Source organism: Sus scrofa, chromosome 10 (assembly GCF_054392235.1).
Source record: "Sus scrofa isolate SSC_HxYL_T2T_F1_AM1 chromosome 10, Sscrofa_HxYL_maternal_Yorkshire_Landrace_v2.0, whole genome shotgun sequence".
Lineage (NCBI taxonomy): Eukaryota > Metazoa > Chordata > Mammalia > Artiodactyla > Suidae > Sus > Sus scrofa.
Genome location: NC_139392.1, coordinates 21199606 through 21225398, shown reverse-complemented (window position 1 = coordinate 21225398; position 25793 = coordinate 21199606). Strand labels below are relative to the sequence as shown.

Here is a 25793-nt window from a genome sequence, read left to right as displayed (position 1 = left end):
AGGGATCCCATCCGCTCATAGTGAACCTGACAGCATTAACGGCCTGAACCCAGCCAGAACCCAGATTGGGACTTGAACCCACATGCTGGGACTCGAACCCGGCCTAAACCCAGATTGGGACCTGAACCCAAGGTTTTAAATTAGAATCCCTTACCCTATGTCTGGACTCACGGAGGCTCAGGTTCTTCATGTCTCCGTACAGAAGGAATTCAGCGAGAGACAAAGTGATAGACAAGAAATAGATTTGTTAAGATGGGACGCTTGGGAGAGGTGCAGGCAGACAGGCACAGAAGCTCTGCCTCGAGGATCCCAGTGGGCTACAAGGGGAGTGGGGGTTGGAAAAGCCCGCCTCTTCCTTTCTGGGAGTGGTAGCTCCTTAGTATCAGGTAAGGTGTGTATTCAAATCCGCAGAAGGGTGGTCCTCAAACTCCTGCCCTGGGTCTGAATCTGCATGCAGACCCCCTCCCACCCCCCACCCGATGACCTGAGGCAGTTCTCAAGGCTCCACTACTGAGGCAAGCCTGCCTTGTGCTGATGGCTTTTTTGAGCAATGTATTAACTTACAGGGATCTCCCAGTGTCCCCTACATTTCCCTCATTATCTGTGGTCCTTTACTGGGACTTCTAAAAATACCTGTGTCTACTCCATCCCTATCAATAGCACCAGGATTTGGACCTGGAAAGTGTGACTCTGGCGTGTGCTCTTAAATTCATCATGCAGGATTGACTTCAGTAAGGAGATGTTGGCAAAGACAAAGTGTTGACCTCTTTACAAGTTCTTGTGCCTGTGTTCCACATGTTTGATTTTCATTGATAATGCGCGGTTGTGATGGCTTTGCATTTTATCACTTCCCCTCCTGGATGGAGGGTCCTACTTGTGTACCATCTCCCCTCATGCTCATGGGCCTGGTGAGATCACAGGTAGGGAGAAAATCTTTGCAGTGCGCATCTGCCAGGACTTTGCATCACAGACAGTGGTTGCCAGCTGAGCTCAGCCATTTACTCTGTGTGACCTAAATAAATGACTTCACCATGCCAAACCTAGGTTCCTCATGCATACCCCTGTTACTGGAATAACAGATGAAATAGATGCTTCCAAAATCTTTGTTGAATGAATGATTTTTTTCTCACTTTTTCTTACTTTTCCTCCTGCGTGTCATGGCTGGGGGTGGGGAGCGCATGACAGAATGAAATGAGGGGAGGCAGAGAGCGGAGGCATAATCAATTATATTCTCGCTAATTTGTTGGTTTCTTTTTTTCCCTTATCAACTTTATTGAGCAATAATTTTATGCAATTAAATGAATCTATTTAATTGGATGAGTTTTGACAGTTTTATGTACCCATGAAACCATAATCACACTCAAGATACAGAACATCTCCATTACTCTAAAAAGATTTTCTGCGCCACTTTTTTTCTTTATAATTTTTTTTATTACAGTAAAATATGCCCAATATGAAATTTGCCATTTTAACTTTTTTTTTTTTCTGACTTTTTAGGGCCCGCGACTGGGGCATATGGAAGTTCCTGGGCTAGGGGTCAAATCAGAGCTACAGCTGCCGGCCTACACCATAGCCACAGCAACAACCCCAGATGAGCTGTGTCTGGGACTACACTACAGCTCACGGCAATGCTGGATCCCCAACCCATTGAGTGAGGCCAGGGATCGAACCCACGTCCTCATGGATCCTAGTCGGTTTCATTACCACTGAGCCCTCACAGGAACAGCCTAAACTATTTTTAAGTATACAACTCAGGGGCATTAATTACATTCGCAACATTGTACAACCATTACCACTGTTTGCAACAATTTTCATTGCCCCCAACAGAACCTCTGTACCCATAAAACAGTAACTCCTCCTTCTGTCCCTCCCTCCAGCTTCTGGTAACTTCCAGCCTACTTTCTTTCTCTATGAATTTGCCCATTCTGGATATTTCATGTCAGTGGAATCATACGATATTTTTCCTTTTATGTCTGGCTTTTCTCACTTAGCGTGTTTTCAAGATTCTTCTATGTTGAAGCATCTATTGGAACCTCTTTCCTTTTTATGACTGAATAATATTCCTGTGTGTGTGTGTGTGTGTGTGTGTGTGTGTGTGTGTGTGTGTGTATACACATCGCTGTTTGTTTATCCACTCACCTGTTTTGATATTTGGTTGTCTCCACCTTTTTGGCTGTGGTCGTTAATGCCGTGATGCATATTGGTATAAAAAATATGAGCCTCTGCTTTCACTTCTTTTATTTACCTAGGGTGGAATTGCTGGATCATACTGTGTTTATTTTTTTGAGGAACTGCCATCATGTTTTCCACAGCAGCTGCCCATTTTACATTCTCACCAGTAATCACAAAACTCTAGTTTCTCTGCATCCTATCAACTTTTGTTTTGTTTTTGATAATAGTGATCCTGCTGGTGTGAAGGTTTTAATTGGCATTTCCCTAATAATTAGTGATGTTGAGCATTTTTTCCTGGGCAGATGATGGTCTTCTCTGCGACTCTACACTTTTCTGGTCCATCCCTCCCTCCCTGCATCCTCAGCGCTAGGTAACCACTGAGCTCCTTTTTGTTACTCCACATTCGTGTGCATTTTTTTTTGTCTTTTTAGGGCTACACCTGTGGGATATGGAGGTTCCCAGGCTAGGGGTCCAATCGGAGCTGTACAGTCACAGCAACACAGGATCCGAGCCAAGCCACATCTGCACCCTACACCATAGCTCACAGCAACACTGGATCTTTAACCCACTGAGTGAGGCCAGGGGTCGAACCTGTGTCCTTATGGATGCTAGTCATATTCTTTTCCGCTAAGCCACGACGAGAACTCCTAGCTTGCATTTTATGTAAGCAAAATCATCTGGTATATACCTTTATACCTGACTTCTTTCACTTGGCATAATGGTCTTGAGATATACCCATTCTGTTGGCACTATCAGTAATTGACTGACACTTACTGATGAGTAGCCTTCCATTGTGGAGACATATCCCATTCTGTTTTTTCATTTATCTGCTGATGGTTACTTACTCTGAATAAATCTGCTATGTACATTGGTATACAAATCTTTTTTGTGCAACCTCATGGTTCCTAGTCGAATTCATTTCTGCTGCGCCCCGACAGGAACTCTGACGAGTGTCACTTTTTAATAAGCCTTGAAATCAGGTAGTGCACATCCTCTAATTTATTTTCTTTTTTAAAAACTGATTTGGCTGTTCCAGGTTGTTTATTGTTCCATGTAAATTTTAGCATCAGTTTTGGTGTTTCTTTTCCCCTTAAGCCTGTTGCTATTTCAATTGAAACAGTATTGAATATAGAGCACTTGGGAGATTTGACATATTAATGTTAAATTTTCTAGTCTATAAACTTAGTGAATCTCTTCATTTATTTATTTACTTATTTATTTTTTGTCTTTTTGCCATTTCTTGGGCCGCTGCCGTGGCATATGGAGGTTCCCAGGCTAGGGATCGAATTGGAGCTGTAGCTGCTGGCCTACACCACAACCACAGCAACACGGGATCTGAGCCAAGTCTGCAACCTACATCATAGCTCACGGCAATGCCAGATCCTTAACCCACTAAGCAAGGCCAGGGATTAAACCCACAACCTCATGGTTCCTAGTCAGATTCCTTAACCAGTGAGCCACGACGGGAACTCCGAATCTCTTCATTTATATAGTGGTCATCTTTAATTTTCTCAAGTGTGCTTGTCTCTTTTGATTATGATTATGGAACACCTACTCTACATCAGGCAAACGACAAAGTCCCATACCTTCACCCCCTGTTACTGTCCTAAAGCATGTGTTATTCTCACCATGTTCAGTGGGGCACCTGGAATTGAGAAAGGATGTCACTTGCCCAGAATCACAGAGCTAAGGAATATGGGAACTGGCATGCAAGAAAGGTCTGCGGCGTCCAGAGGCCATGATCTTCGCCACCAATAGTCAAGATGATATGTGGGGGCACTGCAGATATTTATGTAAAGATACGCTTAGCCATTGTTGCCTGTCAATTTTTCACCTATTTCTTCCAACCTAAAATAAACATATAAACTATATGAGTGGATAGATACAATTCATGGAAGGAGAGATATGTCTGTAGTCCACCATGTCAGACTCACAGTGGACTCGTGTGTCATTAGAAAGTCATATCAGTGATTCTATACCTAGAAAACCCTAAGGACTCAACGCCAAAACTCCTTGAACTGATTAATAAATTCAGCAAAGTGGCAGGATATAAGATTAACATTCAGAAGTCAGTTGCATTTCTGTATACCAGCAATGAAACATTAGAAAAGGAATACAAAAATACGATACCTTTTAAAATTGTACCACACAAAATCAAATACCTCGGAATACACCTGACCAAAGAAGTAAAGGACCTATATGCCGAGAACTATAAAACCTTAATCAAAGAAATCAAAGAAGATGTAAAGAAATGGAAAGATATTCCATGTTCCTGGATTGGAAAAATCAATATTGTGAAAATGGCCATACTACCCAAAGCAATCTACACATTCAATGCAATCCCTATCAAATGACCCATGACATTTTTCACAGAACTAGAACAAACAATCCAAACATTTATATGGAACAACAAAAGACCCAGAATCGCCAAAGCAATCCTGAGAAACAAAAACCAAGCAGGAGGCATAACTCTCCCAGACTTCAAGAAATACTACAAAGCCACAGTCATCAAAACAGTGTGGTACTGGTATCAAAACAGACAGACAGACCAATGGAACAGAATAGAGAATCCGGAAATAAACCCTGACACCTATGGTCAATTAATCTTTGACAAGGGAGGCAAGAACATAAAATGGGACAAAGAAAGTCTCTTCAGCAAGCATTGCTGGGAAACCTGGACAGCTGCATGCAAAGCAATGAAGCTAGAACACACCCTCACACCATGCACAAAAATAAACTCCAAATGGCTGAAAGACTTAAATATACGACAGGACACCATCAAACTCCTAGAAGAAAACATAGGCAAAACACTCTCTGACATCAACATCATGAATATTTTCTCAGGTCAGTCTCCCAAAGCAATAGAAATTAGAGCAAAAATAAACCCATGCGACCTCATCAAACTGAAAAGCTTTTGCACAGCAAAGGAAACCAAAAAGAAAACAAAAAGACAACTTACAGAATGGGAGAAAATAGTTTCAAATGATGCAACGGACAAGAGCTTAATCTCTAGAATATATAAGCAACTTATACAACTCAACAGCAAAAAAACCAATCAGTCAATGGAAAAATGGGCAAAAGACCTGAATAGACATTTCTCCAAAGAAGATACACAGATGGCCAGCAAACACATGAGAAAATGCTCAACATCGCTGATTATAAGAGAAATGCAAATCAAAACTACCATGAGATACCACCTCACACCAGTCAGAATGGCCATCATTAATAAATCCACAAATAACAAGTGCTGGAGGGGCTGTGGAGAAAAGGGAACCCTCCTGCACTGCTGGTGGGAATGTAAACTGGTACAGCCACTATGGAGAACAGTCTGGAGATACCTTAGAAATCTATACATAGAACTTCCATATGACCCTGCAATCCCACTCTTGGGCATCTATCCAGACAAAGCTCTACTTAAAAGAGACACATGCACCCGCATGTTCAGTGCAGCACTATTCACAATAGCCAGGACGTGGAAACAATCCAAATGTCCATCGACAGATGATTGGATTCGGAAGAGGTGGTATATATACACAATGGAATACTACTCAGCCATAAAAAGGATGACATAATGCCATTTGCAGCAACATGGATGGAACTAGAGAATCTCATCCTGAGTGAAATGAGCCAGAAAGACAAAGACAAATACCATATGATATCACTTATAACTGGAATCTAATATCCAGCACAAATGAACATCTCCTCAGAAGAGAAAATCATGGACTTGGAGAAGAGACTTGTGGTTGCCTGATGGGAGGGGGAGGGAGTGGGAGGGATCGGGAGCTTGGGCTTATCAGACACAACTTAGAATAGATTTACAAGGAGATCAGGCTGAATAGCATTGAGAACTATGTCTAGATACTCATGTTGCAACAGAAGAAATAGTGGGGGAAAAACTGTAATTGTAATGTATACATGTAAGGATAACCTGACCCCCTTGCTGTACAGTGGGAAAATAAAATAAAAAAATAAAAAAAAATAAATAAATACATAAAAAAAAAAAGTCATGTCAGGATTAGTTCTGAAATGCATTTTAAGGAGCCTGAATTTTTTTCTCCCTTGTCTTGCTCATCTAGACACCATCGAGGAGAAAATAAGTCTTAGGCTGTCAGTATAGCATAGGAAATCATTAGAAGGTTCCCATGTTCTGATGACATGTCACCCCATTGATGTGCTGGTCATATCTTGCCCTCTGTGTGAGGTCTCAGAATATGGCAGACTTGGGTTGCATTTATTAAAAGTTGCCTGGAAATTTAGTTGTGCCTAATGGTTCTTTCTTCCTTCTTTTAAAAGACAAGCAAAGCGAACGGGCTCTTTTATAGCCCTTTTTCAGTCCTCTGATCTTCAGAGAGGAAAATGTTGAAAGGGATGGTGCAGCTGTTTTATGTTGCAGTTTATAATCTAATTAAATGTATTTTATCCTGATCATTATGGACTTCATTAGAGCTGGACTTTTTATAAGAAAGATGATGAGTTAGATTTATGCAGAATCATCTGGGTCTTCTAAATTTTGTGATCATGCCAGCAGTGCCTGATTGGGGGCGGGGGGGAAATAACCTGTCTATCTGATTTCACTGGCTGTTTAATTTGGGGTAGTTCGTGCTTTCAATTTTGCTCATGTTTTTGTGAGCACACAGTTTTCAGAATGGTTAATGAGTGAAGTTTGTTGTTTCAGAGAAAGAACCACAGGGGAATGAGGCAAAGTCTTCTTAGAAGGTTATGTATCATTTGAACCTTCTGGTACATATGGGAAATAAAACATCTAAAGTGATCGGTATAATCGAGCTCAAAGAGAAAAGAAATTATATTTTGCTTACTGTGATTTTTGTACTGGAGAAGAAATTAGTTTCATAGTGTTTAGTTTAATTGCTGATTTTTTTCCAGGGTCAGAGAGAAGGATCTAAGCTAGAAATTGATGTGAAAAAAAGGAAAGTGACTCATGTTAGCCTGAGTTACATAATTTGTATTTAAAGGTTTGGGGATATTTTTATGCTCAGTTTGTTTTAGACATAATGACCAACTTCCATAGGACTGGCTGATCTACCACATTAAAAAGGAAATTAATATTCAGCTGCACTTAACAAAATTCTCTTTTTTAAAGACTTGTTCTTGGGGTGGCGTCCTCTTCATAGTTTTATACTTTCTAAATCAAGGTATGTCTGTGGTCTTGAACTTGCTCATCCTTTTAGCTCTGACCATGTGGTCCTGATGCCCTTCAGAGCTTTTCCCCACTTGCATAATTGAGTCTTTCAGTTTCACTATGCTTGGTCCCAAGCAGTCCTGAAATGTTATTCAGGAAAGGACAATATTCAAATAGATTTCGGTGGTTAATATTCGGTTGGAACTCTGGTCTGGTCTACCTCCTTTAAGCCATGAGACCTGCACTTTCCTCGCCGGCTATCTGTGGATTTGCATCCACTTGTGGCCTGCATAATCGCACACACTATGCGACTGGCACAATATAACAGAAATTCTCCAGCCAGCGCTCAGAATTCACAATTTTTGTTTCGAACTGCTAGCAGAGATCCAGTTTTCTTCCTCCATACTCTTTAGCTCCTGATCTTCCTCATGTCTGACCTCGGAATTCCTTTGGCTTTTGATGAGCTCGTCCTGTGCGTTGGGCCTGAAACTCAGCACCACCTCTTGTCTGTGCTTTTGCTTCCTTCCACGACAGAGATTGATACTGTTCCTGCAGGCAGACGACCTTTAGTTACACCAGGTGAACAGCATACCCAGCCCTCCTGCCCTTAAGACCTCATTTTTTGGCTGAGCCTCTTATACAGGATACCCTCCTCCTAGTTCATCTGGGAGCTCTCTCTTAACACATACGCAGTTGGTCTTCCATATCCATGGGTTCTGCATCCTCAGATTCAACCACGGATTGAAAATATCCAGGGAATTAAAAAGCAATTCCCAAAAGTTCCAAGAAGCAAACCTTGATTGCTGTGGGCTAGCAACTATGTACATAGTATGTACATTGTATTAGGTATTACAGATAATCTAGAGGAGACTTAAAGTACACAGGAGGAGGTGCCTAGGTTATCTGCAAAGACCATTCCATTTTATATAAGGCACTCGAGCATCCACAGGTTTTATCATCTTTGGTGGGTTCTGGAACCAATCCTTGGCAGATACCGAAGGAATACTATGTTGTATATGGATACTTTTAAAATTCATAGTTACCGAGATTTTACCTATGAAATCTTTGTGTGCGTTGGACTGGGCTGACCTGTTTAGAGACCATTATGTGGGCTCAGACTTTTTGGTGATCCTCTTTGTGTGTGTGCGTGTGCGTGTGCGTGTGTGTGTGTGTGTTTAGGGCCACACCCACGGCATATAGGGATTCCTAGGCTCGGGGTCATATCATCTGCAAGGAAAGACTATTTGTATGCACATATAAAAATGTATATACATGTGAATTTTTTCTTACATCAACCAGAACCTTCAAAGCAGTATTTTTAAAGAGTTAATAATAATAGCCATACTTGTCAAGTTTCTCATTTTAATAAAAATGACTTTAACATTTAACAATTTAGCGTCGTTTGTTATTGAATTTTGCCAAAATGTCTTTTAGATGTTCAAGTAATTTTCATCTTTCATATTTAAGCATTTTTTGCACACTTATTGACCTCATTTGTTTGTATATATGCTGGTCTCTGCAGCCTTGATTCAAATAGAGAATGCTTCATTATAAAATGTTGTGCCTGATGAAGAGGGTTGGAAATCAGTTTGCTCCATGAATTATTTCTTCAGTGACCTGACTTCTAGCCTCTCTGCCAAATACGAGACTGCCTGTGTCATCTTTAAATTCGCTGTACCTTGGAGTTCCCGTCGTGGCTCAGTGGTTAATGAATCCGACTAGGAACCATGAGGTTGTGGGCTCGATCCCTGGCCTTGCCCAGTGGGTTAAGGATCCGGCGTTGCCGTGAGCTGTGGTGTAGGTCGCAGATGCGGCTTGGATCTGGCATTGCTGTGGCTCTGGTGTAGGCTGGCTGCTACAGTTCCGATCTGACCCCTAGCCTGGGAACCTCCATATGCCATGGGAGCAGCCCAAGAAATGGCAAAAAGACAAAAAAAAAAAAAAAAAAAAAAAAAGAAAACGCTTATATGTAAAGATGTCACATTAATTTTAGCATACATAATATTTTTTCTTTTGATATGTAGTGTTGTTTCTATTTTGAAATCCACAGCGTAGGACGAAAGGAAGGAGACCGCCTCTTTTCATGGCATGGAGGCTTCAAAGATTTCATTCCCACCCGCAGGATGATAGGTATATCTTAATTAGGAAGGAGTTGCCAGTGTGTAGTTTGTAGTTCTTCAACAATTCTATGTCAGAGATGCGAAAAGCACAACCATCTGTCTTTCGGTTATTTGCCATTTGTGCACTATTGAACAATTTTCAAACATAACTCTTAGCAGCAGGATATTAAGATGCAGTAGAGTCAGTGAAGTGTAGACCACAAAATGATAAAGCTCTACAGGAATTTAAAAATTAGCTTAGTGGAGGAGTTGTCAGGATATTTTAACATAAAACCCCTTTTTCAAATAAAAGAAGATCCTGGAGCTCCCCGGAGCCACTTTGGTAAAAGTGTATCCATGATGCTTACTGAGGGGAGTTGGGGGTGGGGGCGGTGGGAAGCCCCACGAGCCCGGTGCCTTTTCCTTGACTGTCTCTCACTCAGCTTATTGGATTCCAGGGAAGTTCTGGGAAGCAGACTTTGTAGCTACTGGTTTGCTATAAGCCCTAGCTGAAACCTCAGCACCCAGGAGTTATCCCAGTGTGGCTAAACTCAGACTGCTTCTGTCTTTGGGAAGCTGCATTTTGAATTAATTTAGCCAATTCCTATCAGAAAGCGTTGTTCAGAGGGCATCTATCAGCTTTATTGGACTCTTTCATCGGAGAGAAGCAAAGCATTGTGTCAGAGCCATTGCAAGCCCACATTCATATTTGCGCGAGAGAAAAGATTAAACAGGAGCCGTTCTTAGATCTATGATGGCAAAGCCCAGGTAATTGATTTTTGAATAGGCTGGAATGGTGGGGTGTCAAACCAAGAGGTTTCACCTGGTGGTTTGCCCATTTCTTTAACTCCTCATCTTAGAGTTAAATAAATCCTCCCCTTTTTAAATCTTTGCATGTCCATAACATTCAGATTGTGTATATGGTGCTGGAAGTATTCAAAAGAGCCCCAAATGAATTGTAAACCAAAGCATTAGAACACATCCATTTGCAAGGTGGATGCTTTTTCTCATTCATCACAGGGTCTTGTAAGGTCGATTGAAAAAATTCAGATTATTCCCACTACCTAGGAGAAATGTCTTTGTTTTGTATCGTTGCAGATTATGCTGGACATTGAGTATAATGTATGCTACAGCAATGGCACTGAGCCACTCTGAATTAGTCTAAGTTACTGTTCTAGTTCTTGGAATGAATTTGTGCTCAGACACTCTTTTTTCCTTCCTAAATCTCTTTTGATCTTGCAGTCAGACGTAGGGAACCCTCAGGCCTGGGCTCTGTCTTTGAAAGACAATAAAAGGTAATTGGCAAAGAGAGGATTGAACCTGTGACCTTGCTGCCCTACAGTCCGACCCAATCAATTGAGGGAAGTCCTGTCCACAGCTTTTCTTTTGCGGGTGCCCCTCTCTTTATTGCCATATCACTGATGTTTGTTAGCCGGGACTCAACTCAGCTGCCACCAATTACTCCTACCTTTTTAATCCCACATGGTATTCTTGCTCATGGGCACTTCGTAAAATTTATGGAGGCAGTTAGTAAACGGAGACATGAGATTGCTAACCAGTTTGAGGGGTATGGTTATATTATGGTCACATTTCAAAGGCTGCCTCAGATTATGCTAGGTATTGTAGTTTTTATTAAGCTATGTCTTTCCTGTTCCCTGAAGTGTATACATTTACCTCAGCCACTTTGGGTTTGTATGTTGGCCTTTGTAAATACATATTTTATAGGCAACGTAGTGAGATGGGGTGGGTGTGGATCTGTATATGTGGTTGTTTCCGTGTGGATGAGCATATAAAATATATACCTGCATATCCACATACATGTAGAGAGAGCATCTAAATATGAATGTTTGTTCTGCCAGGGACAGAGCAAGTGATTGCAATTGCAAGGATTATTTTTATGTATCAGCTGAGAAATTTCAGATTATTTGTGCTCATTGCTACTACTGTTATTTAGAATGCAAATCCATGCTGAAACCTCCAAGTTTCCACAGTCTGTATTTCATTCCTTCACCTATAACTGGGTTCTCTTCTTCCTCGTGGGAGAAAATAAGCAAAGCGGATTGTCGTTTTAAAATATTAAACCCCAGGAGGGACTTGAATGTCCAATGTTTTTTTTTTTTTTTCCTGCGAGAAAAACCTATCCTAGTTTATGCAAATAAGTATTTAAATTGGCAACATTTTAATTTCCCTGTTTCTGCTTCCAAAATTTCCCTGAAGATATTTGTTTTTCAATTTGTAGAAGGCAGAAATTCTCTGCACTAAATTCATTATAGAGTTAGACTAAGATCCCATAGACCCTGGAGCAAAATTATGCAGGAAAGTGAGTGTGGGTCTGAGATGGAAACACCAGGAGACCCTTGGGTGATGACAACTGTAGCAGGTGTATCACTGCAGGTGGAGGGACCTTGGCGTGGGCATATGCCCTTCTAATTCCGTACGTGATGCAGTGGAGATGCCCTGGGATTTTTACAAGGATATAATGTAGAAAACTCTTCTGATTTCTGAGGTCCTGAGTGTTCATGTGGAGAAATGGTTTTTAATGTCCAGAGTCCAGCAGCCCATGAGGTTCCCCTAGGCACTTGGGAGAAGATAGTTTGCCTTAGCCTTGGTGCTTGCTCCCTTTCATGTTCCAACCTTCCTTCCATGGAAGATTTCACTTGAGAAATAGGTTCTGCTAATTAAGACATGGTGTTAAAACCCTGGTTTGAAGGCTGAGTGGTGGTCTCATTACTAACCCCATTAATGGCGGCACAGGCTGCCGGTTTCAGCTTAAGGTGCAGTCTTTCTGCCTTGAATTTCTTGCAGTTTTACTCTTTGTTTTCTTTCTGAGCATAACACAGAAACCTGAAGCCACAAATAGCAGATGAATTCTACCATGTGCAAATAAAAAATTAAAAATTTTGCATCGCAACCCCCCTAGGAGAAAAGTTAAAGACCAAACTGGGGGGAGAAAACATATTTGCAGCCTACGTCCTAGAGAAGGGATCATTTACCTAATAGATGGTTTTAACTACAGCCCCAGAGCCCAATCCAGCCTGCTTTTAGAAATCAAGTTTTGGAGTTCCCGTCGTGGCTCAGTGGTTAACGAATCTGACTAGGAACCATGAGGTTGCGGGTTCGATCCCTGGCCTTGCTCAGTGGGTTAAGGATCCGGTGTTGCCGTGAGCTGTGGTATAGGTTGCAGACATGGCTTGGATCCTGCGTTGTTGTGGCTCTGGTGTAGGCCGGCGGCTACAGCTCCGATTGGACTCCTAGCCTGGGAACCTCCATATGTCGTGGGAGCGGCCCTAGAAAAGGCAAAAAAGAAAAAAAAAAAAAAAAAAAGAAAGAAAAGAAATCAAGTTTTATTAGAACACAGCCACACACATTTGCTTGCATCTTTTTGGAGACTGTTTGCACTTTAAGATGGCAGAGCTGAGCAGTTGCAGCAGAAACCCTATGGCCCGCAAAGCCAAAAATATTTTCAGAATAATATTTACAGCCCTTTACAGAAAAAGTTTGCCACCCCTTGCTCTGATGCCTAATAAGTTTCTTCAGCTACAAATCAATATGAAAAAGACTAACAACTCAATAGAAAAATAGGCAAGAGGTTTGTAGGTGCATGTCTCAGCAAAACACAAAATCAGCAAGTTGTTTTCTCCCAAATGGTTTGCATGAGGAGACATAGATTAAGGGGCAAGATTAAAGGAATGGGCAGAACACTGTAAATCAACTATAATTTAAAAAAAAATCTTTTTAAAATAAAAAAGGCATTCCAAGGTAAGAGATGATGCTTAAAAAAAAAAAAAAAAAAAAAAAAAAAGTAAGGGAATGAACAAGGCGTGGTGAGGCACTCCAAGACCAGCAAGTTGGGGAGCCGTTATTACCCCTTGAATTGAAGGCACAAAGAGAGAAAATAGTGTTTACCAGACTTAGTGGGAACTGTAGCAGGAAGGGACAGATTGTCCAAAGGGAGCTAGAAGGTGGAGGGATGTGGCCATTGTGAAAACTATGGCATTGAAACAAGACAGAGACAGGAAAGGAAGACTCTGACATACATCTAGTCTCCTCGTGGTGCCTCCCAGGGACAGATCCTTATCAGGCAAGGAAGACCAAGGGATGCTGTCCTCAGAGGTCAGCCTGCTAGGACACAGACGACAAGATCCTCAACTCCTTCATTCTAAGGGCAGTGTAAGTGAAACCTACACTGAGATGTCATTTTTACCAATCAAATGGGCCAAGAGCAAGGTGTTTGCTAGTCCCCTGGGTTTGCAGGAGGATGGCAGAACTGTGCGTCTGTGTGTGTGCACACATGTGAATACAGGATCTCCCAAATTAAAAATACACACACCCTTTGACTCAGCAGTTACACAGATTACTATGAATTTATCCAATAGATAGTTTAGCAAATACACGAAGTGACATGTATAAGGCTGTTCACTGCATCCTTATTCGTAATATGAAAAGAATGGAAATAGCCTAATGTCCACCAGTAAACTGGTTATATAAATTAAGCTATATCCAGTCGATGGAGTACTATGAAGTCGTTAAAAAGAATGAAGAAGCTCTTTCTGGCCTCATGTGACATTAAATCTAAGTTCTGTTGTTAAGCGAGCAGAGGAAATGAAAATGGGATGTGTAGTATATGGTCATTTAGGTAAAAATTAGGAAGGAGAATACATAAATATACTTTCTTATATAGGCAGAAATTAGAAAACCCACGAACTCATAAAACTGGATGGCTCTGGGGAATTGGGGGGCTGCTGGGAGCAAGAGACTTTTGCATGTGTTTGACCTTTAAAATTGTGATTCATGTCAGTGGTTTACCTCTTTAATAATACAGAAAGTAAGAATAATGTGGACTAGTTAGTTTCAGTCTTAGATAGGTTTCACCTGAAAATTTCATTTAGGAGAATCTCAAAATTCTAGTCCTGACTCAGGACTTCTGGTAATTTCACCAGTAGGATCTGAGAAGCTGATTGGCAGATCCAGTGTCATGTGCTGGCTCTTAAGTCTTCAGAGAGCATGTTCTGTCTCCTTGGAGACCCAGTTTCCTTGGCCAGTTGGTGTTGGTCCTAGGTATCGCCTCTTCAATCTTTGTTTTCCTTGCATACTTTCAATCAATAATGCCATTTAGTTTTTAAACTGTTCTCCATCACTGGGCTTTCAACGAATTCATCCTACCCCCATCTATTTTTGTGACTTATGGAGATGTTACGGTGCATGTGTCATTCCTCCCAAAGATAGATGTATGCTGTAGCTATTTGGAGCCATGTCTTTTGAATATTTATTTTGATGTAGAGCAAATTGTGGATTACTAACAAGTAAACATTTGGACAATCAGAGGATCAAAATATAGGAGCAAATCTGGATTTCTCAATTCTGTCTCCTTTTTGAATTTTTTTTTTTTCTGGGCAATATTTGCCTGAAGTGGAATAAACTGAATATGGATGAGCGCATGTTGCAAACTGATTTTCAACCGTAATTGCTTTGCAGGACGAAAATAGACAGAGAAAGTAGATTGAGAATATAGGCAATCAGAGATGAGATTCCTACACCTGCCAGATACCATGTGGCGCACACAAGCATCCACAGAGAAATTGAAATGCTGCTATCTTGTGACAAGAGGTTCCAATTAATGTGATTCGGAGGCATCTGTCTGCCAACAGCTCACCTCATGAAATGACAATACTGTCCTGATGTTGGAGTCAGTTAGAAGGCTCATTTAGTGAGTGGCGCAGGATCATCCTGGAAACTTTGCTGTGGGCTGTGACCCTCATTCCCTTCCATTTACTTCAACTCAGGACCAGCAGCTTCCAGGGAACCCTCCGAGCTGGAAGGCCAGGAACAAAATGGCCTTTATGCAATAAATGCTATTCTGAAAACATATGCTCTTCCAATACAAGGCTGCGGAGTGGGGGTTTAACATAGCAAATGGCCAGGCTTTGATCACTGGAATAAAGATAGGTTTACCACCTTGATTGTGGCATGAAAATGCTTGGGACAGTGAGTGGACCATTTCTGGTCCTAATTTAGAATGGAAGAGTTCACAGAGTTCCCGTCGTGGCTCAGTGGTTAACGAATCCGACTAGGAACCATGAGGTTGCGGGTTCGATCCCTGGCCTTGCTCAGTGGGTTAACGATCCGGCGTTGCTGTGAGCTGTGGTGTAGGTTGTAGACGCGGCTCAGATCCTGCATTGCTGTGGCTCTGGTGAAGGCCGGCTACAGCTCTGATTCGACCCCGGGCCTGGGAACCTCCATATGCTGCGGGAGCGGCCCAAGAAATGGCAAAAAAAAAAAAAAAAAAAAAAAAAAAAAAGAGTTCACACAGGGCCACTGGTAATTACATGTCCTGGGGCAGTGCACTGGCTGAAGAGGGGTGCAAACATTTGCACAGCCAAAGACTTTGCTCCTAATTTTATTTTTGAGGCTAGAACACTATGATGCTTCTTCCTCTCTCTCTCTCTCTCTCTCTCTCTCTCTCTGTGTGTGTGTGTGTGTGTGTGTGTGTGTTTCTGTTCGTTCTTTTCCTTTGCTTGTGTTGTAACCAGGAGCTTTACACAGCAGGGATCAGGCAAAGTCGGAGGTCTCTGGGGAAGGTGGGATTACTTTACAGCATCAACAAAGTAGCGAGGATTGCTGCCATCCTTGAGGAGGCCAAGGTCATGTACTAGCCAGCAGCACCAGGATTGGACCATGTGGAGTCAGCACCATCCTGCTTGCCCCCTCCCAGCCCCATGCCCAGATGCCCAGCCCACGCTTAACTTCCCTTCTCTTCACGTTGCACTAAGGGTCACCTTAATGGCCAGTTCTGCGCTCTCTTGTTCTCTGACTCCTTATGTGCGAGACTTTTCCTTCCTTAACTAGATGTGAAATTTTGACCAAATTGCCACCAGGGTTTAAAAAAAAAAATTTTTTTTCCCCGAATCTTAAAATTTGAAGTATAGTTGATTTACAATGTTGTATTCATTTCTGCTGTACAACAAAGCCATTCCATTATATACATGCATATAGCCATTCTTTTTCAGCGTCTTTTCCCATAAAGGTTAGCACACAATGTTGAGTAGAGGTCCCGGTGCTAGACAGCAGGTCCCCGTGAACCATCCGTTCCAGATTCCCCAGTGTGCATGTGCTATACCAATCCTTTCCATTCGCTTTCTTCAGTGTCTCTAGCAGAACATACAGACTGATTTTTGGCTATGGTTTTTCTCTTTTGACTGTGGCTCTGGGCCAGTTGAATCAAAATCCACTACAGACACATTTTTTTTTTTTTTTTGTTCTGGGCCAGTTGAATCAAAATCCACTACAGACACTTTTTTTTTTTTTTTTTTTTTTTTTTTGTCTTTTTAGGCATATGGAGGTTCCCAGGTGAGGGGTCATATTGGGGCTACAGCTGCTGGCTTACACCACAGCTCACAGTAACACCGGATCCTTAACCCACTGAGCGAGGCCAGGGGGTTAAGGATGTGTCCTCCTGGATGCCAGTCAGATTTGTTTCCGCTGAGCCACAACAGGAACTCCCGACTATTCACATTTTTGATGGTGTCTGAATAGCACAAGTTTGCCGTGGAAATTGGACTGATTCTGTTTGATAAAAAATAATATAAATTTTTCTGAAAGTCTGGATTTACAGAAAAAAAGGCTGAACAGGCCAAGAAAGGTTTTATTATTACCGGATTGTTTTTACGTAGTTACATTTTCATTTGATCCACAAACAAAAATCCGGTGGACTGAATTCTATGAGCAACTTCCTAAGAAAAGAAATGAATCTTTACTCAGTCTGTTTTTGCTGAGAACTGACTGTGCTAGATTTTCAATATAATATTTACTGATTATTTAATTATTGTCCCATTTTATATATTAATCCTTGTAGTGATAGTCTGTAATATGCATTATTTAAAATTTTTCTTTTTTAATTTATTTTTTATTTTTTAATGTTTCTGCTTTTTAGGGCCGGCACCCATGGCATATAGAAGTTTAGGGGTCAAATCGGAGCTACAGCTGCCGGCCTGTGCTACAGCCACAGCAAGGCAGGGTCCGAGCCGCTTCTGTGACCTTCACAGCTCACAGCAATGCCAGATCCCCAGCCCAATGAGTGAGGGCAGGGATCGAACCCATATCCCCATATATACTAGTCGGATTCGTTTCCACTGTGCCACAGCAGGAACTCCTATTTTTTATTAAGGTGTAGTTCATTTACAAGGTCGTGTCAATTTCTGCTGCACCACAGAGTGACCTAGTCATACATATATATACATTCCTTTTCTGATATTACCTTCCTTCATGTTCTGTCCCAAGAGATTGGACATAGTTCCCTGTGCTATACAGTAGGACCTCATTGCTTATCCATCCTAAATGGAATAGTTTGCATCTGCTAGCTCCAAACTCCCAGTCCGTGCCCCTAAAATTTTCTTTTAACTAAACCTTTTCTTTTGAAATAGTTGTAGATTCAGATGCAGTTGTCATTAATAATACAGAGAGGCGTTTCCACTCTGGCGTAGTAGGTTAATGATCTGGCTTATCTCTGGGCATTGCCAGTTTGATCCCCGGCTCCACACAGTGAGTTAAGGATCTGGCATTGCCACAGCTGTGGTGTGGGCCACACATACAACTCAGATTCATTCCCTGGCCTGGGAAGTTTCTATGTGCCATGGGGGCAGCCAAAAAAGGGGGAAAAAATTAAGTACATAAGTAAATAATACAGAGGAATCTCTGTTTCTGTTACCCAGTTTCCTCCAGGGGTAACATCCTGCAAAACTATAGTGTCACAACTAGAACACTGACTTTGCTGCAGTCAAGAGACAGCATTTCATCGCCAAGAGAATCCCTTGAATGTTGCAATTTTATGGTTACATCCATTTTCTTTCCACCTTCACCCATCTTTAACCCAAACAACCCTAATCTCTACTCCATTTCTATAATTTTATCATTTCCAGAAAATGTATAAATGTCAAATCGTGTAAATAGAAACAGAGACTATGTCACCTTTTGAACTGTTTTTTTTCACTCAACATAACTCTTTGACGATCCATCCAAGGTGGTTGCGTCTATCCATCTTTTTCTTCCTGGTGTATTAATGACGTCGTATTCCATGGTATGGATATACCCCCGTTTAACCTGTCACCCCAAAGAAGGACATCTGCATTGCTTCCAGTTTCTGGCTAATACAAATACAGTTGCTATAAAATTCATGTGCAGGTTTTTACAGAAACATACATTTTCATCTCTAGGTGATACATGCTCAGGCGACTCATTGAGAGTTTGGATGGTAGTTGTATGTCAACTTGCAGTGACCCTCTCGAGTGTGCATTATCTTTATTTATTATTACTGCTACTGCTGCTATTATTAATTATTTGCAGATGAGGGAACTGAAGCTCAGAGTAGTTTGTGGACTTGCCCAGGCTTACGTCCATGGCTAATAAGTAGTAGAGCTACGACTTGAAGTCAGACTCGGGTCTTTCAGACTCTCCAAATCCATAGCTTCTTCTTCTTCTTCTTTTTTTTTGTCTTTTTAGGGCTGCACCCATGGCATATGGAGGTTCCCAGGCTAGGGGTCTAATTGGAGCTGTAGCTGCCTGCCGACACCAGAGCCACAGCAAAACCAGATCCGAGTCGCGTCTACGACCTACACCACGGCTCACGGCAACAGTGGATCCTTAACCCACTGAGCAAGGCCAGGGATGGAACCCACAACCTCATGGTTCCTAGATGGACTCCACTGAGCCACAAGGGGAACTCCTTTTTTTTTTTTTTTTTTTAAATCAGGAACTCCAATACAGTAGTTAGTCTTTACATGTGTTTGGAATGAGAAACTAAGGATGCCGTTACACCTGACCGTGGATCCCTAAAACTGAGGGGTGATTTAATGGTTACCCCACTGTACATATTTTTAATCTCAGAGCGCAGAAAGCAAGTATCAGTACAGAGGTACTAGAAACCATGCAGACCTGATTAATTAGGACTCCCAGCATTTCAGTGCAAAGGCAGCAAGTTTTATGATCCCCTCTTTGCCGAGAGGTCGAAGGGCTGGAACTGCTTGCCCAGTGACTCAGGAGCAGAGCCTGGGCTCGGATGGATGGAAACCCTCCCTCCCGCTTCCATCTGGTTGTCATCTCTCTTCTACTTGTACATCGTTCAGTGCCGGGGCAGGCAGCTGGTGACAGGGGATCCTCAGAAAGGCATGTGCTGTCCATTATTGCCGTGCGTGGGAGCGATGTGAGTCAGGAAGGAGACGATGAGGCAGTTCTGGGTGTGGGATGAGCTGATCGTGGCAGGTACTGAAACTGACGATGTCTGCGGTTATGAGATGCCCTGTGGGGCACTGCAGCCCCTTCCTGGAATCTAAAGGGTTATTTCTGGGTGACATCTTGACAGGGAACTGTCCTGTGGGAGAAAAGTGCTCACTCAGTGCGCCCGACCAACAGTTAATTATTAATACTTCATGCCCTGATCAGTAGAATGATGTTACCTGGGCATCGGCTTTGGAGCTATTGGGTTTGGGGCTTATTTTTTCCAATAAAAAGGAGCGAGTTTCATTAAGCAGTTTCGTAAAATTGCAGCCACAAAATTGCACGTTGCTGCCAGAGTGAAAGAGTCTTTTTCACCTAACTTGAGAGCCTGTGTAATTCATGCAATTATAGAAAATATCCCTTTTGTTTCAGAGATTTTGAACAAAGGCAGGGTGGTGATCACTGCTCTCTGTAACCGAAATATTGTTTCTGAATTAAGATGGCTGATGTCAGTTTAGTCCTTGCAGACTGTGTTGGGGCTGGAATGAAAATGACCTGATTTTATGTTCATAGCAGCAAAGCCTTTTGAAATCATCGTCTTGCATAACAACATCTTTTTAACCTGAAATAATGTTTATTTCCAGAGGTCAGTATCATTTCTGTTATAACAACGAATTTCCCCCATTAATTCTTCACTCAGTTCCAGATCTCAATATTTTATATATAATAAATATATTAATAAGACCCCACGATGGTCTGATTAAGCTCTCACTCCCTCTTTTCTTGGCAGGTAGCTAATTTGCCACCAGAATTGCTTAGTATGATCTATTTAGTATGTTGCCAATGATCCTTTCTCTGTTTATGTGATTTCCGATGAGGACCTCATATAATAGAGTCATAAAACACCACTGCTAGAAGCATATAGAAAAAAAGCTTTTATGTGTAATGAGGTTCCTTCCCTGGCAAGTGCTTCCCTGTTTAGTTTCGTCTGGGAGTGGGACCCAATTTTAGCTCAAGTTCATTCCTAGATGACCTGGCCAAGACATTCGACTCTAAATTTGATGATTTCTGTAGTTTCTTATGTTATCTCCTCCCACCTAATAGAATGGTAATCATATAGCAATTTGAAGAAGTCAATCTGTCATTATTCTCTATTTAGTTTCACTAAATGATCAGTATTTACCATCCACAAAGATCTCTCTGAAATAATAACCAGCAGCTACTAGGTTGTACCAAGAACCAGGCATTGTTTTAAAGCACTTTATATGTATTAATTCATATGATCCAGTTGACAATCCGGTGAAGGGGATTCTAGTAGTATCCTCATTTACATGATGAAGAAACGTAGCTCCAGAGAGGCTATATAACTTGCCTAACATAATTGAAAAGTGGAGAGCCAGTTTGAACTCATGCAGTTTAACTCCTGAGCCGTGATCTCTCTTTTCTTCTGTTACCGCTTCTCTTTGTCTTAACATGAAAGCTACAGCTTCATTTTCCAAGCAAGACAAGAACCCCAAGTGAAGCAGTTCATTCTCAGCATCATCTTAGACACTGAAAAGAACAAAACATGTATCCTCTTTTCTGGATCATTCCAAAATAGCAATGATTTTGGAAAAATGACAAAGCATGACCCCTTTCTGGTGAAAACTAGGCACAGGGGGTGGCGAGGAAAATGATTCAGACAGCTTCACTTGGTCATTTTCAGACAGCCAGTATTCTCTTATCATATCTCATTCCATAATATAGTAACAAGACACATTTGATTTATCAGTTAGAGCTTGCTGTATTAGCTAATATTCTATTTTCTAATTGCTAATTTTACTCTAAAAAGCTTCCCATCAGTACTTCAGCATATCATTTCTTGAGACTCCCATCACTGATTAGCAAGAGTTTGCTTTTGAAGTAGATGCTTCTTTAATTCCCATCACTTGTGTCTCTTAGTTGTTTTCATTCACCAAAGAGTCTCAATCCAAGACCATTACCCAGTGAATCTGAGAGGAACAAAAGTCTGCCTGTGTCCTAGCTGGAGAGGCGACCCTGGCTGGGAAGTTTAGACATTGGCTTGGTAGAGAAGCTGAGCAGTGTACTTTATTGCTGCTCTAAAAATTCACGAGCTAACGAGTGACCTCACTCTTGCTCAATCCCATTCTACTGTCCTGATGTGAAAAAGAAGAAATGGAAAATTCTTCACAGAATTAAAATTTAGATGAGGCAATTTAGAGTTCAGGTTGTTAGGACTGCTATTTAATGTTGTCGGATCACCCTGGCACCATGGCAAGGGTAGAAAGGAAAGCCTGCCATCGGCCGGCCACGCGTCTTCTTCCAGGGGGATCCATGTAACAATCTGGGATGTATCCCTGCAGCCCTTCCATATGCGGGTGTGTGTGTACACACACATACACACACACACACACACACACACACACAGGCATGTGCACACGTGCCAAGGTATATGCTGCTTATGTGCGTGTACACACACACACACACACACACACATGCCTGTGCACACATGCTGAGCTATATGCAACTTGTACTCATCTCCAGCTTGCAACAATGATGCAAGGTCACCTTTACATGCTAAAAGAGCCAGGTCTATCCTTTTGTAATGGCCACATAGCACAGTAGTGACATTGTATGATAATGATTGCTCACATTGGTCGAACTCTTATTCTGTGTCAGCTATTGTACTAAGACCTGTACATACAGATGAGGAAACCAAGATTCATAGAGATTAAGTAATTCGCCCAAGGCCACACAGTATGTGGCAGAACCAGCATTTAAACCCAGGCCATGTGGCACCAGAACCCATGTGTGCACTGTAATCCATGGAACCAGTCCTCTGCTTGAGGACATTATTTCACTGTGACACACATTTCTGTAAGGACCTTCTTTGTACATAGATGCTTGTGCAAGTGTTTCTCTTTGATACATATCTTTTTGTGTGTGTGGTCTTTTTGTAGGGCACACCCGTGGCATTTGGAGGTTCCCAGGCTAGGGGTCGAATTGGAGCTACAGCCACAGCCAAAGCCACAGCCACACCAGATCCTGAACCCACCGATCGAGGCCAGAGATCAAGCATGCGTCCTCATGGGTATTAGTCAGATTCATTCTTGCTGAGCCATGCGTGATAGGAACTCCCTGATACAAATCTTTTGATGTTTGAGACCCTGTCTGTTTTTTAAAAAATGATTTTAGTCCATGTTGACTTGTGCGAAGAAGTTACACCCTACCTGCTGAGGGGCTGAAGCCTTAAGCATAGCAATGCATTCTTTTGATAATGACAATGAATTTCTATTCTTTTGCCATTTTATTAGACTTTTATTTATTTAACACAAGCCTACCAATCTTTGGGTTCAGCAGTGCTCTCAGTTGCTGCTGGAAGTCCTGTTTTCTACTGTCAGTGTCATTCAAAGCCCAGGAGAGGAAACCCTGATTGTGTACCAGTTTGGAGTTTGACTCTTCAGGAGTCAAATCTTTGAAGATGTCACCTGCAGGATATTGGACATAGCACTTATAACATGAGGTGCTGATATCTTACAGTCTGTGTCACACTGAAAAGCACAGGGTTTGTTTTTGTTTTTTTTCCATTTCCCATTTGAATGGGTGTAGATTTGCTAAAAAATGAGTACAAAATAAACCAAAAGAACTTGGTCTGTGAAATTTTTGCCTGTAATGCTGAGAAAGCAACAGAAGTGTAACGCTGAGATGGCTTTTCATTGATAGAGTGATTAAATTACGACATCCGAGAATGTGGAGGCTGATCAGTAATATAATGATTGATAAGGGAATTTCTTGCCTCCCAGGAAATTCCTTCCTACTATCTACCCAACAGATCCTTATGCTAGATTGGGAGGCCGGTTGGCCAGGTCTGCGTCTTTGTGGTTGTAGGATTCCAAATCCATGGGCTGTGGTCCTTCTAAATGTAGGTTTCAGCCCACAACCTCCCATTGCCTGACCACAGACTTGCCCTGTGGAAGTCCTACAGGGCTTCCTGGGATAGTGCCTCTGGGATAGTGTAGGTAGATCTGAAGTCAGAATATAGGAGTTCCCGCTGTGGCTCAGCAGGTTAAGAACCAACATAGTGTCCATGAGGATGCAGGTTCGATCCCTGGCCTCGCTCAGTGGGTTAAGGATCCAGTGTTGCCATGAGCTGTGGTGTAGATCGCAGATGGGATTCGGGTCTGGCATTGCTGTGGCTGTGGTGTAGGCCGGAAGCTGCAGCTCCGATTCCACCCCTAGCCTGGGTCGAATTAAATTTTTGAATGTAATTGGCAGGTGCGGCCAATTAAAGAAAGACTGAAAGCAAGAAAGGGAGAGAAAGAAAAGGAGGGAAGGGAGGGAGAGAGAGAGAAAGAAAGAAAGAAAGAAGGAAGGAAGGAAGGAAGGAAGGAAAGAAACAGAAAGAAAGAAAGAGAGAAAGAAAGAAAGAAAGGAAGAAAGAAAAGAAAGAAAGAGGCAGAATATGCGATCCTGACCATGGGAATATTCACTCTGCACACTTTCCATCACGGTAGAGTTTATCTTTTGCACGGAGATAGACCTCGTGGAATTCTGCACCCAGGTCACGAGGCTTCAAAGCTCTTCTGTCTTCTCTGAACTCTGCTCGTGACAGCCAGGGCAGCAGAAGCTCCTTCTGCCCTTTGCTCTAGGTGGTGAGGAGGACAGAGAGGGGGCTTTCATCCGAGTTTGGAGAGATGTGCTCCGTTTCTTGTTTTCCTCAGATAATTTGCAGACCACCTGGTGAGAATCACGTGTTTCTTGGCCTTGAGAATAGTTGCTCATCATCTTCAAAAAGCATCTTGAGAATAGTTGCTCATCATCTTCAAAAAGCATCTCATATGCGCTTTAGCTTTTATTTTTCCCATCAAATTTGCCATTGACCCAGACAAACCTATGAAGATTTGTACTGGCAACTATATAAACACAAGTCCAGGTATATGATTATGCAGTTAGGCCTTATAAAAAAGGAGTTCTGGCTTTTGTGCTCTAATGAACATTGACCTATCAGATTCAAATTTTTTTTGTTTTGTTTTTCTAGGGCGGTACCTGCAGCATATGGAGGTTCCCAGGCTAGGGGTCTAATTGGAGCTGTCGCCACCAGCCTTCACCACAGCCACAGCAACACCAGAGCCGAGCCGCATCTGCCACCTACACCACAGCTCATGGCAATGCCGGATCCTTAACCCACTGAGTGAGGCCAGAGAGCGAACCCACAATCTCATGGTTCCGAGTCAGATACGTTAACCACTGAGCCACGACGGGAACTCCTCAATTTTTTTTTTTTTTAAGTTGAAGAAAGTTTAAAAATTTTTTCCATTAAATAGTAACATCCTTTGGAGTTCCCGTCGTGGCTCAGCGGTTAACGTATCCGACTAGGAACCATGAGGTTGCGGGTTCGGTCCCTGGCCTCGCTCAGTGGGTTAAGGATCCGGCGTTACCGTCAGCTGTGGTGTAAGTCGCAGACTCAGCTCGGATCCTGCGTTTCTGTGGCTCTGGTGTAGGCCTGTGGCTACAGCTCCAATTAGACCCCTAGCCTGGGAACCTCCATATACTGCGGAAGCGGCCCTAGAAAAGGCAAAAAGACAAAAAAAAAAAAAAAAAAAAAAAAGTAACATCCTTTTTAGCATATGTTTTAAAGTACCTAAAAGAGAAACCACGATGCTATGAGGAGGGTGTAAACCAGAGAAGCAGAATAGTGGTTGGTCCCATGGGTTTTATAATCAGGCTTTCTGATTTCAGTCCTGGTTTGAACCTAGAAAAAGGTCAGAAAAAGCCCTGGGCTTCAGTTTCTTTATCTATTACTACTAATAATAGTATCTACTTTGTAGGTTGTCATGGGGTTAACACACATAAAGCATTTAGAAGAGCATGTAGCACCCATAGAAAGCCCTCGATGCAATAAATGTTAGCTGCTATTATGATTGTGTTATTATTAAATAATAATTATTATTTTGTCATTCTCATAGGCTTGTTTCTTATAACAAGTCAGGAAAGAGACAAAAGCATGTAACATAGAGCGGTTAGAAATGTGAACAAAAGCTGGATTTGGTGCTTTGTAGGAGAGGAAGCAGGATTGACAGAATTTGTAGGCTTTTAACCAGGTAGGCCTAGAAAAGTTCTCTTCATTATGTAAGTTCCCACAGCCCATTAGGGAAGCTAGACCACAAGAAGCC

General features: G+C 42.0%; 1 protein-coding gene and 1 long non-coding RNA gene across 4 annotated transcripts in view; both read left to right on the top strand.

Annotated features, from left to right (window-relative positions):
- SMYD3 (SET and MYND domain containing 3) overlaps nucleotides 1-25793 on the top strand; it is a 752343-nt gene that overhangs the window by 451972 nt on the left and 274578 nt on the right.
- LOC146398854 (uncharacterized) lies at nucleotides 908-6974 on the top strand. The gene is made up of 2 exons (XR_014817530.1): nucleotides 908-4139; nucleotides 6186-6974. It is a non-coding gene; the product is annotated as an uncharacterized LOC146398854 (long non-coding RNA).